The 14,806-nt window shown below is 45.5% G+C and overlaps 1 long non-coding RNA gene across 1 annotated transcript; it reads left to right on the plus strand.

Annotated features, from left to right (window-relative positions):
* Window positions 1-6: 6 nt before the first annotated feature.
* Window positions 7-4,220, plus strand: LOC140631612 (uncharacterized). Its single transcript, XR_012029138.1, has 3 exons — window positions 7-1,783; window positions 2,656-2,772; window positions 3,940-4,220. It is a non-coding gene; the product is annotated as an uncharacterized lncRNA (long non-coding RNA).
* The last annotated feature ends 10,586 nt before the right edge of the window (window positions 4,221-14,806 follow it).

The following is a 14,806-nucleotide window of genomic DNA, read 5'->3' on the forward strand; positions in this document are numbered from 1 at the left end:
GGCACTGAGGGGGGCACTTGACGGGATGAGCACTGGATGTTATTCTGTATGTTGGTAAATTGAACACCAATAAAAAATAAATTTATTATTAAAAAAAAGAAATCTGAACGAGAGGGAGGGGAAGAAGAGCAGAAAGAGAGACTTTTGGACTGGAAGGGAGGCCGGTCAGATGGGGAAGCTCCCTCCACATCCAAACCACAAAGCCACTCCAACTCCTCTCTGACCATCTACTATTTTTTTTAAGATTTTATTTATTCATGAGAGACCAGAAAGAGAGAGGCAGAGACACAGGCAGAGGGCTCCAGCAGGAGCCTGATGTGGGACTCTATCCCAGGACCGGGGGATCACGACCTGAGCCAAGTCAGACACTCAACCACTGAGCCACCCAGGTGCCCCTGACCACCTACTTCCATTCTCTGATCCCAATGACCGAGCGTGCTTACTCAGTTCTGCAAGGCGGGCAAGGCAAATGTGGGTTTGTCTTCGTTTTTGAAGCAATCGCAAGACTCCAGCTCTTCTACACAGATATCTGTGGTTTACGGTGGTTTGACTTATGATCTTCTGACTTTATGGTGGTGCTAAAGTGATACACATTCCATAGCGATTGTACTTTGAGTTATGAATTTGAATTTTTTCCCCAGGCTAGTGATACATGGTACGATTCTCTCTTGTGATGCTGGGCAGTGACCCCCACAGCTCCCATGATCACGAGGGTCAGGAACCCACGTGCTTCCAACCATTCTGTTCTCATACGTGTTTGCACACAAGCATTCTGTTTTTCACTTTCAGTATAGCATTCAATAAATTATGTGAGAGGGTCAACACTTTGTTATAAAATAGGCTTTGTGTTAGATGATTTTGCCCAACTGTAGCCTAATGGAAGTGTTCTGAGCACAGTGAAGGTAGGCCTGGCTAAACTGTGATGTTCAGTAGGTTAGACGTATAAAATGCTTTTTCAACTTCTGGTATTTTCAACTTATGATGAGTTTATTGGGACATAACCTCATCATAGTGAAGAATGGTTTGTGTTGAAATGTAGAACTGTCTGTGCGAAAGGAGAAATGTCCTCATAGGAAGACTAAATTAATGCCAGCGCCCATTTTCTGGGTCTTGATTTCTAACATCTGAGGGGACAGAAAAATTTAAAAGACAAACGTGTCCTTACTACAAGCTTTTTCACATCTCCCAGCGCAGCCATTTCCATGTAGGGTGCAGGCTGCAGGACTGAAGAAGTAGAAATCTTTCTCCTAGGACACCAACAGGAAAGAGTAACTCTCTGCAGCATCTAAGACTCCGAGGCCACAGCCTCACCACGCCAAATGGCTGCACTCAGGAGCCTTCACGTTTGCTGGATCTTTACTAGAGTCCATATGGATATTGGTACAAGGCAGGTCCCAAGAGAAGGCGGGAGAGGCGGATTCTGTAGCTGCTAGAATTGTCTGACCTGGGGCTGATGCCCTGGAACCCCACAGCTGTCAATTCAGATAGCACAAGGCTTAAGGTCTTCCTTTTTCTATTTATCCCCCTAAACTTAACCTGTACCTTCCCCCTTGCTAATGCATCCTCCAGAGCATTCAAGGAACGCTGACATCTGCTGTCCGCACTCAGCTGGAGGGTCACACTCAGCTTCAAGGGAGACAGACCCCTGACCAGGTGTCCTCTGCTGTTCCCTCCCTCGCCAAGAATACCTCTGACTTCGGGCAAAGTGTTCTAGTTCACCTCCAGCTCTTCCTGCCCCAAGGCCACCTATATTCCTATTGAGCCTGATGCCACCCTCTGAGAGGTAAGCCCACACTGGAAAGTAGGAAGGAGGGTTCAATTGCTGTATACATACACAGTAAGAGAACCGTGACAAGTGTAAGTAGAGGTAAAAGTTCCTTGGCACATCATAGATCCCATTAAGAGCGTTTTTCTCCTAACTTAAAAAAATCTGTAAGTCATCCAGGAGAGGAAAAATCAGGAAGGTTCTGTATGGCAGGAAGAACTTCCAGGGGCGGGTCGCAGGCTCCTTGCAGGGCCCGGGCCGAGGCGCTGGGTGTCCCCTATCCGGGCCCGCCGCCGCCGCCTCGGGTCGCGGTGCCCGCAGCTCCGTGGCCGTCCGGGCCTGGACGCGCGCGCTCGGCCGCGGTTCTGGCCCCGGCAGGTGGGGCCCGGGGCTCCCGCCCGCACCGCGGCGCCCGTCCCCGCAGGCCTGGGGGCGCCGGCAGGAGCGCGGCTGAGCCCCCGGCAGTGCGCGGGCGCCCGGGGGCAGGAGCGGCTCTGGACCTGCCCCCGCGAGGCAGCTCCCCCAGCCGCGGCCGGCGGGGATCCCTCGCCTCGGCCTCCGGAGCCGCCCGGGGCGGGGGGGGCGGGGGGGCACCCAGCTCGGGTCGGGGCGCTGCTCTGGGGCCCGGGGCGTGCGGAGGACGGTCCCAGTCCCGGGGGCGGATCCTCATTTGCTTGCAAAGTGCCTCCGAGCCCCGTAGGATTAAGGAGAAAATTGCGTCATTCTGGGAGCCGCTGCTGAAATTGGGTTTTGATGATTGGATCAGGCCGAGGCCTGGCTGGTGGGTGGGGAGATTGGTCCAGTGTTGACAGCTTCCACCCGACATAGACGGTTGCAGACAAGCCTAGACGAGTCACACTTACTAAACTAATTCTCTTTCCTTAACACAGAGGCATTTCCTGGCAGTGGAGACGAGACTCCGGTGAAGCCGGATCATAATCCGAGATCGCAGAGCTCCTTCAGGTTAGCGATGGACTGAGAACCAGGGCCTTACGCACGTGTATCAGGTAAGGAGTTAGCAGAGGATAGTGAGGCAGGGTAGGGAAAAGGGGGCCTCATACCTACTTAGAGTTGTAATTTTTCTATTTTTGTCTACACTAAACTACCTGAAAGGAACATCCAAAATTGCTATGATTTTCATACCTCTTGGGCAAATGGATTGACTTAAAGTCACATTCTCAGTAGTGTTTTTGCTGAACCCTATCCATTTTAATGCAATCGTGTGCATTATAAGCTATTTCCCTTATTTGCTTTCCCTTCTTCCACTGCATACTATTTTACTTTAAATGTGTATTTTCCTATCAACCAGTCTTGTAACATGTGATTTATTTTTCCATGTGCTTCTATTTTCAATTCATGTAAAAACTATTAGATTGTATGTTATTTATCATTTTGCACTCATTTGCCAATTCCTAGGATCTTTACATGGACTTTGATCTATTGCTTCCCAGTCTGGTGTATTAGCCTTTGATGAGTCTCTGCCACTCCTTACCCATCTGCTGTCCCCAGTGGACACTCAGATTGCCACTCGGTCACCATCACCATCTATACTAGTCCCTTACAGACCTGTGAGAGAATTTCTCTAGGCTATGAACTGGTGAGCAGAATTGTACCATAGCAAGTATATAAACCTAATTTTCCTGAGTTCTTCCAGATTGTGCGTTAGCACGAAAGCAGCATTTACCTTCTGACAGTGCATGAAGATTATTCCATGCACACATTCCTCACAAGCCCTTGGAGAGGCCTAGTGGGCATTGGAACACTCACTAGGGGTGGCGATTAGCTGTGGTGGTGGCCACCTGATTCAGTCTGTTCTGACTGCTGCCAGGGTCTGTCCTGGTGTGTCAGTCTGCACTGTGCTTTGAGAGCCATTCTCTGATGTTCAATAGAAAAATCTCTGTTCACCTTTCTGTTGGATTTGAAGCTATCTTAATTTGCTCAAACCCTTTATGCTTAAACTATTAAGTTTCTGTCACAAAAAAAGACAAAAAGCACAAAAACCAAAAATCCCAAATGCAAAAACACCAAAACCAGAAAAAGAAACAACAGTGACCTCACATTCAACTTCATACTTTAGCTTAATGTAATCTCTTTTCTTTGTAGCAACCTGGGTAGAATTAATCTAGATTTTTCCTCATAAAATAATTAAGTATTTGAAGGATTTTTTTTTCTAGTTTCAGGATATTTCAAGATTTTTATTTTCAAGTAATTTCTACACCAAACATGGGCTTGAACTTACGACCACGAGATCAAGAGTAGCATGCTGTACCAACTGATCCAGCCAGGTATCCCTATTTCAAGAATGTTAGTTTGCCATTGTCCAGGATTTTTAGATGAGAAAAAGGGTAAATATAAAAGAAAAAGCAAATTCCCCTCGTCACATCTGGAAATTTTACATTTTTCTTATAAGCCCTTCCATCAAGAATTATTTAAATAAAGACATTTTGATCATTTACATGTGTGCTAATTTCATTCACACAGGAATCTTGGGGCAGGAGCCAGGAGGGCTGCTTCCCAGGACCTCTTTTGATCCTGATGGGATGTCTACAGATCCAGATCACACGCTGATTGGAGCCCAGCTCTATGGTTGGGGTGGGGAAGGTGGGTAGAGTAGAACCGCAGAGAAACTAAAGATGTAGGAACTGTTCCTTGGCTAAACTCAGAAGAATTGTTCAAGCAGAAAGATATCCTACTTAACCAGATTCTCAGATCCCTGCCTCATTGTATATCCACTCCCCGACTCACCCAGATTTTAAGGCTGACTTTGTATGAGGCTAAAATTGGCACTCCTTTGTCCCTGGTCAGCTTGAACACTTCTAACCCAACCCTGCCCAGGACCAAAGAAGAGGAGAGCTCTAAATTCCTACCGCTAGTAGGTCCCAAGGGTAGCTCAGGATCAGAGCTTTGTCCCCGGCCCTTCACCCTTCACTCTTCTCCCTTCTCCAGCTCCATACCTTTATTCAGAGTACTAATGGGAGAGAAAAAGGACTTCCTCACATATGCACCCTCCCTCTACTCTTGTAATTCTGTCTACTATTGAGAAAGGGCACAAAACATTTATGAAAGGCCTCTAAAAACAACATTTATTGTCTTATTAGGGACTAAATGAAGAGACAAGTTCCCAGGCTGATCCTTCAGCTTTCCTAAGGCCATATGGTCCTAAGGCCTCATGGTTCAAAAGTAGCATGTATCCAGGGTGGGGTAGGGGAGGACAGCATCATTCTGGAGGTCTCCACCACCACAGATCTCCGTCTCTGGGGTGTGTGTCCAGAGCTGGATGGATGTGGCTAAGAGCCAGCCATGGCAGGTAGCTGTCCAGTGTTCTGTAGTACCATGTTCTCTGGGGGCTGTCTGACTCCTTTTGGCTCGTGGATGATGGCTCCTATGCAGACAGATCTAAGTCTGGCTCCAAAGTGTTCTGGGTTCCAGATGAGTGGCTGTGTTGAGGGCAGGTGTGGCTCAGTAGCCCACACAGACTAGAAAGTAGTTCCCAGTTGAAATATATACTGTCCCACCAGGGCTCCCCCAGCTTAGGGTAGAAAGGGAGAGGCCATGGCCCCAAATCTTTTGAGCTCAGAGGCAAAGGCAGTGGGGGTTCTAGCACCACCTCTGCAGATTCCCAAGCCTTCTTCACACAGTGGCAAAAAGGCTGGTCCATGACTTCCACCTCTGAATCTAGAGAAATGGAGTGTCTAGACGGAGAGAAGAGGCAAAGGACTGAGCTTAGCATGGAGCTTTTTTTTTTTCCGAGGACATGATTGCTACGTTTAATTCAATGGTTATACCCAATCCTGTCTTGTAAAACCAAAACACCCCTATCAAAACTACATTGTGATGTGAGTACAGGTTTCTCGTTTTTGATACAGCTCTAGAAAAAAGTTGGCACCAAATGCACATTAAAAGAAGTTTTAAGGCTTAATAAAAATACGGACTAAGGATTCCAAAATGCAGCTTAGAGGTTGAGAACAGGATGCTGAGTTAATGAACCTTCCAAATACAGGCAGTCCCCGGTGTATTGAGCATTTCCCAAATATAAATGGGCTCACAGGAGTAGGAAGTCCTCTCCTGCTTCTCTCAGTGACCAGGCTACCAGGCACCTAAACCCACTTCTACAGCTCGGGGGAGGGAAGGGCGGGGAGAGCAGGAAGGGAGGGCACCCGTCTGTACTGTGCAGAGACTCCTGCTCAGTTCCCCTGTGCCTCCATCCCTACTTCTAGCATGGGACTTCATATACTGTTTGGTCTCTTGTGCAGTCCCAAATTACAGTGCATTAGGTAGGGTGGTGACATTACTTTGAGACAAATTGTTTCAGAAGGCTGAGTCTGATGATGTTAAGTCAAAAGTAGAATCATATTGATCCCAATTCTATAAAGTTGAACTGGTATCAGTGATTAATAGGGTTAAAGTTAAAAACAAGAAAGATCACAAATGGGGTTACTCTGTGTGAAAAACCAGATACATTCTGTGTCCTTTACATATGTGATATTGGATATTCTCATCATCACCTGAAGTTAGAGCACAGGCTTTGCTAGAGTGGAGGTGAAAACCTGGGTCTCCAGAGAGATTTCTGTAGGGGGACTGGTTTGGAGAGGCGGTAAGGACCAAAGTGATTCATCAATTCTCCGGTCTTGATTTGAACTCTCAACTTCCTGCTTTGGTCCTCTACTTCTGGATTCCTAAATGACAACCGAGAGGAGAGAGAGACAAAAAAGCTTTAGATATCAAAAGGTTACATGTTGGGTTCCAATTCTTATTTCAACCTTTACCAAGTGTATATAATTATTAAACTAAGTTGCTCTTTTAAAAGATTTTATTTATTCATGAGACACACAGGCAGAGGGAGAAGCAGGCTCTGTGCAGGGAGCCGGACGCGGGACTTGATCCCAGGTCTCCAGGATCAGGCCGTGGGCCAAAGGCAGGCCCTAAACTGCTCAGCCACCTAGGGATTCCCCTGCCAGTTGCTTTTTTTAAACTGTGAAGGGAGGACAAAAAATACTGATTTCAAAAGGCAGCTGTGAGGATTTAATAAAATATTGGTAAGGTGACAGTTCCTGACACACAACTAATAAACTTTGTAAAGGTATAATCATTATTATTTGATCAAAGATATGAGGGTAGAAGTCCATGGTTCTGTCATGGTTTTTGTGTGTGTGCATGTGTGTTTTTGAGATTCACTTGAGAGAGAGAGAGAAGGAGAGAGAGAGAGAAAGAGAGAAAGAGAGAGAGAGAGAAAGAGAGAGAGAGACAGAGAGAAAGAGAAAGAGAGACAGAGAAAGAGAGAGAGAGAGAGAAAGAGAGACAGAGAAAGAGAGAGAGAGAGAAAGAGAGACAGAGAAAGAGAGAGAGAGAGAGAGAAAGAGAGACAGAGAAAGAGAGAGAGAGAGAAAGAGAGACAGAGAAAGAGAGAGAGAGAGAGAGAAAGAGAGACAGAGAAAGAGCAGACATAGGGAGGAGGAGGAGCAGGAGAGAAGCAGCCTCCCCTGAGTGCTGAGCCCAGGTGGGGCTCAATTCCCACCATCCTGAGACCATGACCTGAGCTGAAATCAAGACTCCTGTGCTTAACCGGCTGAGGCCCTGAGGTGCCCCCAATTATAGTTCATTATTCCCATAAAACAAATGGAAAACGTGGCTTTTAAGAAACATCTCTCGGGATCCCTGGGTGGCGCAACGGTTTGGCGCCTGCCTTTGGCCCAGGGCGCGATCCTGGAGACCCGGGATCGAATCCCACGTCGGGCTTCCGGTGCATGGAGCCTGCTTCTCCCTCTGCCTATGTCTCTGCCTCTCTCTCTCTCTCACTGTGTGCCTATCATAAAAAAAAAAAAAAAATTAAGAAACATCTCTCACGTGAGTAATTTTTACATTCTTGGATTCTGGAGTAAAATCCTAGCCACTATACACTATCCTCTGTTCTGCATTTTGCGTGATCCAAGGTTCTTCTTCAAGGTCATCAACCTTGCATCCTCACCCCAGTAGGCATGTGCCCAGAGCCTCCCCCTTGCCAGGTGCTGCGAAAGGCAGTGAAGACCCATCTCCCCTTTCTGGCCTGAAGCAGGTGCAGGAGCTTGCAGCCCCAGGACTTGAGCCTGGAAGGGGTTTGCTCCCTTGGGGACCCGGTCTCTAAAAAGCAATGAGCAGATGGGCTCCCCAGCCAGCCTCCCTTGCAAGGTCTGCGGTGTGCCAGGCCGGCGGGGGCCCAAGCTCGGTCTGGGTGTGGGTGTGGGAGCGCGAGGCGGCCCCGGGGGGCCAGTGGCAGGGCCCCGGGCAGGCGGGGGGCTGCGGGGCGGTCATGCACCCAGGGGGATTCCGGCAGCCTGCTCGGGTTGGGCTGTCTCCCATTACCATCCATCGCTTTTTGAGGTCTCCCCCGCCCACTGGGTGCCCGCGCCCTGAGCCCCTCGGCAGCGCCCCGCGCGGCCCCCTCTCCTGCTGCGGGGGAGCTGGGCCCTGGGTGCACCGCCGCCCGGGGCCTTAGCCCGGGGTTCCCTTCCCGGCCCCTCCTTTTCTACGCATTTAGAGTCTTGGGAATTAAATCATCCACTTCGGGTCAGTAATAAGGCAACAGGATTGGCCTTCAGGGGTTTTAGAGATGGTGAGGGAATGTTTTGCAAGGAAATTTTAAACCCCGCCCCCACAGTAACAGTTATTTCACTAATTTATTCGTTTAGCTGTGAAGCACAAGAGCCAAAAAAACCCCTCAGTAAACCGGGAAAATGCAAGTCCCTTGCACCCACCTTTGGTCTTCCAGGTTAAGCCCTGACACGCGTTTCAAATATAAGTCTGCATGGGTTTCACACCTAAGTGTGCTTAAAATAAGACTAGTGGCCCAAGGGAGCAGCATTACCAGCTAATGAAAAGAAACAAGACACTCGCATTAAAAGCCAGCAGGCAGCTACTAGGCATTAGAGAACAAAGTTGAAACCTAACACAAGAATAGAGAGCCAAAGAGAGTGGATTCTAAGTGTTTTCAACACACACACACACACACACACACACACACACGGAAGTAACTGTGTGAAGTGATTGATATGTTAATTTGATTGTGCTAATCATTTCCCATAGATTAAATCATTACGTTGTACATAAAAAATTTTAAGATAAAGAAGAATGGAGCATAGAAAGGAGTTTAAACCAAAGAGAAATTTCCTCCAGATGAGAGAAACGTTTCTACCCTGTTCTCCCTCCTATGGCCCAGTACTTTCCAGCAACACCATTAATTATATCTTTCATCCCACTATGCACCCACATAGTCACAATAACAATTCCAACACCATAATGTGATTACCAAAAATCATCATAATTTTTGAGTTCTGTAAAGTCTTTGGTCTATCCCACTAGAGAGAAATAATATTACTGTCTTTTAAAGTCACTTGAAATAGTTCCTGGTGTGGTTATAACACACATTTAGGACCTCTGTTGTTCATTTTGGTTTCAATTCTTAAAGAATTATTCTATGCTTTTTTAAAAATTTTTTTTTGTATTTATTTATGATAGTCACACAGAGAGAGAGAGAGAGAGAGAACGGCAGAGGCACAGGCAGAGGGAGAAGCAGGCTCCATGCACCGGGAGCCCGACGTGGGATTCGATCCCGGGTCTCCAGGATCGCGCCTTGGGCCAAAGGCAGGCGCTAAACCGCTAGCCACCCAGGGATCCCTATTCTATGTTTTTTAAAGTATTAAAAATTTTCCCAAACCAAATCTACAAATTATATTCAGAGCTTCTATTCAAGCATCCTCCACTCTGTTGTATTCACATAGAGCAGGGTAGGGAGGAAGGGGGAAAAGGAGAGGGGAGGAAGAGGGAGGGAGAGACTGAGAATATTCATTTCCTTGCTTTTCTTCACTTAATATTTCCAGCACTAGCTTCTCCCTTGGCTGCAATCCTTTCCCCATCTTCAGGATTCCATAAGGGAGTTCTCACTACGTTTTGTTAGCAAAGGACATAATTTGTGATGGAGAATTGAGATTTCTCCCTCCCCACCTGTTTTACTGATTTAGAATGAGAAAATTGGAGGGGTAAAGGCAGAGAGTGGAACGGAAGAAAAGGGACTCCCATTCTAGAATGAGGAACTTAATTTTGATTAATAGTTAAAAGCATCCAGATAGGGACGCCTGGGTGGCTCAGCAGTTGAGCGTCTGCCTGTGGCTCAGGGCATCATCCTGGGGTCCTGGGATCGAGTCCCACATCGGGCTCCTTGTGTGGACCCTGCTTATGTTTCTGCTTCTCTCTCAAGAAAAAATAAATAAAATCTTAAAAAAATAAATAAAAGCATCCAGATAAATGGATTCTACTTCTGGTTTCCTACTATTTGATGCAAAGAGATCAGCTCTCTTGATCTCTCAAAATAATAATAAGCAATGAGAGATCAACGGTAGGAAACCAGAAAAGTAGAATCCATTTATCTGGATGCTTTTAACTATTAATCAAAAGTTTCTGAAAAGATGTTTTAGAAAATAGGGAAATATATTTAAAACCTAGGCTAGGGTGTCCATCAAAAGATGAATGGATAAAGAAGCTGTGGTCTATGTATACAAGGGAATACTACTCAGCCATTAGAAACGACAAATACCCACCATTTGCTTCGATGTGGAGGGACCTGGAGGGTATTGTGCTGAGTGAAATAAGTCAATCGGAGAAGGACAAACATCATATGGTCTCATTCATTTGGGGAATATAAAAAATAGTGAAAGGGAATAAAGGGGAAAGGAGAGAAAATGAGTGAAAATATCAGTGAGGGTGACAAAACATGAGAGACTCCTAACTTTGGGAAATGAACAAGGGGTAGTGGAAGGGGAGGTGGGTGAGGGGTTGGGGTGACTGGGTGATGGGCACTGAGCGGGGAATTTGACAGGATGAGCACTGGGTGATATGTTATATGTTGACAAATTGAACTCCAATTAAAAAAAACCCAACCTGGCTAGGGTGGAAGGTAATGATGATTCATAAAGTATGTTTATTATTAATCACTCTACAGATGACTCAACCTAAAACATCTCTACTGAGATTTAAAAAGTTTTCACTGCCTTAAACTCCAACATCATTAAAACCTTGGAGTGCGTTCAGAAATTTCAGACAGCAGGCTGACTGTTGTCTCTGCCCTAGTGTCCTGAAGGCGAGTGTTTCTGACCAGTTCCCAGGAGCATGCAGAGCTCTGCTTATACCTAGATATTATCCACTTCCCAATGCCCAACCGCCACGCTCCAAACACATCTTCATACCTCCCCTGGCAAAGATCTTCCCTTCTCTTCTTTGCGCTGGCAAGTCAGTGCTGCTGCAATCGCCAATAGGTTTGATTTAGTTTGATGTTCATGGAAAGCAGAACAAAAAAAAGCTCTTTCCCCCCTCCTCCTCCCACCCTTCCCTCCCAGCGGAGCCAGAAGTAAGCTAGGATTTATAGTTTAACTTGCTACTTAATGTGTGGTCAGCCGACAGCACTAGCATCACCTGGGAGCTTGCTTCGAAGTGCAGTCTCCCAGGCTCCACCCCAGACCTACTGAATCTGAATCTCATCCGTGGCAGGTGATTTGTGTTCACATTCGAGGTGAGAAACACTCCTCAAGATTGGGTTCTGGGAGTTTGGGAACCAGCTCCTTGTAAGAGGTCTGGGGGATACGGGCTCAATGTGGTCGTCAGATCCTCGATCACAGGCTTTGGAACACAGATGGCACGCTTGCTGCTCAGCCTGGAATCACTGTTCCTGGGAGAGGTCGGGGCTGCTTCCTGCACAACAGCTGCCAAACTGACCCCATGATTCCAAACTAGAGGAAGCAAGAGTCATTTCTTGGTAATCTCTAGGAGGTAACCTCCAGGCAGCTGTGGCCTGAAGTACTGCAGTGCCTCTCTCTCCAAATGTGAGGACAGTTATTTTTGTTATTGGGAATTATTGTGGGACTACTAGTCCATGATACTTTATTACACTAAGTAATATTGTTTGATTCTTGTTGAACTAGAGGTTGAATCCAGAGGCAGTTGGCAAGATCCTTATGAGTGTCTAAAATAGATTTTTTTTTTAGTATGAATGAACATTGAATTTTCTTTTTTAAAATATTTTATTTCCTTGAGAGAGAGAGAGAACTCAGCAGAGGAGGGACAGAGGAAGAAGCAGAGTCCCCGCTGAGCAGAAAAGCCTGGCCAGGACCCTAAGATCATGACCTTAGCCTAAGATAGACCCTTAACCCACTGAGCCAATGAGGTGCTCCTGACTTTTGAATTTTCATCAAATGATTTTTCTATGTCTGTTGAGATGATCATAAGGTTTTTTTCTTTTATTCTTTCAATGCATGGAGTAGCATTCCTCAACCTGTTCCTTGGTGCCCAGTTTGGTCTCCATATTTTTCTTTTTTATGCATATTTCTGGTTTCAGTTTCCTAAAGAGAAGCTGAAGGGACTCCATAAAAATCTGCTTTTTGCCTCTTTTCCTGCTCTATTCTTGCCAGGACCAGCACCCCCACCTTACATATGCTTTATAATACAAATAGTGTATGTCTTCCTTGTCAGGGACAAGGAGTTGAATGATTTCTTTAGAACCTTCCAGCACAACAGATAACACCTAAGGAGGACCAGGCAAGAAAGAGCAGATGGAGCCAATATGTGTGTATTCTAGATTACTGGCACTAGGCTTCTTAACACAGGACCCCCTGGCTCCAAGGAATAAATGACTCAAGGAGGACACCTGGACTCCCGTCCTTGTTCTAACTGGTTCCTAAATGTCTGAAGGACACGTATATCAGACCACAATCCTCTATAAGTACCCCAGACCCCAAGCAAAGGGGAACTGTCTCTCCTTTCTGTGCTGAGTCTCCTAGATACTGTCTGTACCTGTACTCTCTTTACACCTTCCACAAACTCTGCTCTCACTCCTGCTGGCTCAAGTTTGATTTCTATCCTGTGCGAAGCCAAGGATCCTCTTGGCTAGTCCTGCAGGGACCCCCTCTGGTCCTCAGACTCAACCAGCCTATATCACTATTACTTTGTTTAGAATATTTGTATTACTGTTCATAACTGAGATTGGCCAGTTTTCCTTTTTTGCTATATCTTTTTCAGGGTTTGTATCAAAGTTACTATAGCTTCACAAAATGAGGAGGGAAATGTTCTCTTTCTCCGCTCTCTGGAAGTTTGTGCAAGTATACAGTTATTTCTTCCTTTAAAAAGCTGGCTTCTCAGAGGGATGATGTTGAAGTCAATCAGTCCTGGTAAACCGCCAGACTTGGTTGGACTCCAGCCCCAGATCTTGCCAGGGTAGGGGTGGATACATTCTGAACCATGAATGTCAACATGGCTAAATCTGTAATGTGAAGAGATATCCAGAACCATGGTCTTGTAATATACTTTGTGACTTAAATAGAATCATCGCACAGTGAATTCAAATTATTTTTTTCAGTGACCTTGTTTTTTTTTTTCTAACAACAAGAATCAGTCACAATGTAATTTCACTGATACAAAGAAACAAACTCAAATTTATCATAAAATTTTGAAGGTATTATACCTGGAAATATAATACAATTTAATATTTATTGTTTTCCTGAATAGTTTGTTTTTTTTCATAATCATAACATTAAAAAGTAATGATTTTTAAAACCAAGCCCCATAAACCTCTCCCTAATCTTCTTCATTTTAGCCTAGGTGCCAAATATTTTCTTCATTGTGTGCCAGGATATAAAAACACTGAGAAGTGTTGTGTGAGGTTATACTACAACTTAGTTACAAACTATATTTCTATTACATATTTTTCAAAACTGCTCATATAATTGTAACTTTTCTGACTTAGGAAAACAACTGCCTCATCCATTTCCATTTTTATGAAAAAAGGGAATCTCTGCAAGGATGAATGTGTGTTTACAACTAGTAATGCTTTCTGTGGTCACTGCACTATTACTGAGTACAAACTATTATGTGACTTTAAACCACAGAAGCATTTAAAAAATACTGGAATTAGTAATTTTAAGAGACTTTACTGCTGGCTAGAAGTCCCAGTCAATGTTTAGCTATCCTACCACACCTCTGGTGGCTCCAGGTGCTGAGATATGCAGCCCGACGAGAAGAGCTGAAATAATCAAGACAAATTTGAAACATTTCCTCTGAACTCAGATAAAGTCAGAAGGAGCATGTGAGTCCTAACTGGGCCACAGATTCACCAGAACATTTCCTCCCTCTTTCTCATTCCTTTTCATTGGTCCCATATTTACCCTCTCTAGGACATTTTCTGCCTACTCTTGCCAGGTGACTCCTTTCCTCAGTGCAATTTCTTCTTTTTAAAAAAGATTTTATTTATTTATTTGAGAGGGAGGGAGAGAGAGAGCGAGAGCACTGGAGTGAGCACGGGAGCATGGGGGGAGGGTAGAGGGTAAAGTAGACCCTCCATTGAACAGGGAGCCAGACTCTGTTCCATCCCAGGACCCTGAGATCTTGACCTGAGCCCAAGGGAGATGCTTAACTGACTGAACCACCCAGGTGCCCCCCAGTGCAATTTCTTCTTAACAACTAAAGAATAGTCAATAACGTAAGCAAGGAGGTCTCCACTTCATCTCCTCTGGAACTGCAAGTGGAAGAGCCCCCAAATAGGCAGGTGGTTAATCTAGTAAGTCAGGCAGAAAAAGCTGGTGGAGACACAGGGGAGTGAAATGGTGTGATTGTTGCTTTTGGAGGCTGGTTTCCTATAGTCCTTAAGCTCTGAAGTAACATCTTAAGAATTTTTTTTAAAGCCTTCCTTCCCCAGTAGCACTCTTCTACAGAGAATTGTAGCCCAGCTCTTCACTTTGGAATCCCCAGCTCTCCCTGAAAAGCTCCCCATCATTTCTTCCCTCCAATCCTCACACTGTGTCACATGCTGGCCAGAAGCCACATCATCCCACAAAGATGGCATTGGAGGACTCTGGCGGGCAGGAAAGGTAGAGAAACAGGACAGTTTAGAGAGTCTTTTAGAAAACTAGCAAAATTTGCTCTATATCTGTGAAAAAATTTTATTCACTGCTGTCATATTTCTATAGCACATCCAGTGAATGTTAGCACTGCAGGGATACAATTCTGTATGTCTTCCACTCAAGC

The sequence above is a fragment of the Canis lupus genome, chromosome 4 (assembly GCF_048164855.1).
Source record: "Canis lupus baileyi chromosome 4, mCanLup2.hap1, whole genome shotgun sequence".
Classification (NCBI taxonomy): Eukaryota; Metazoa; Chordata; class Mammalia; order Carnivora; family Canidae; genus Canis; species Canis lupus.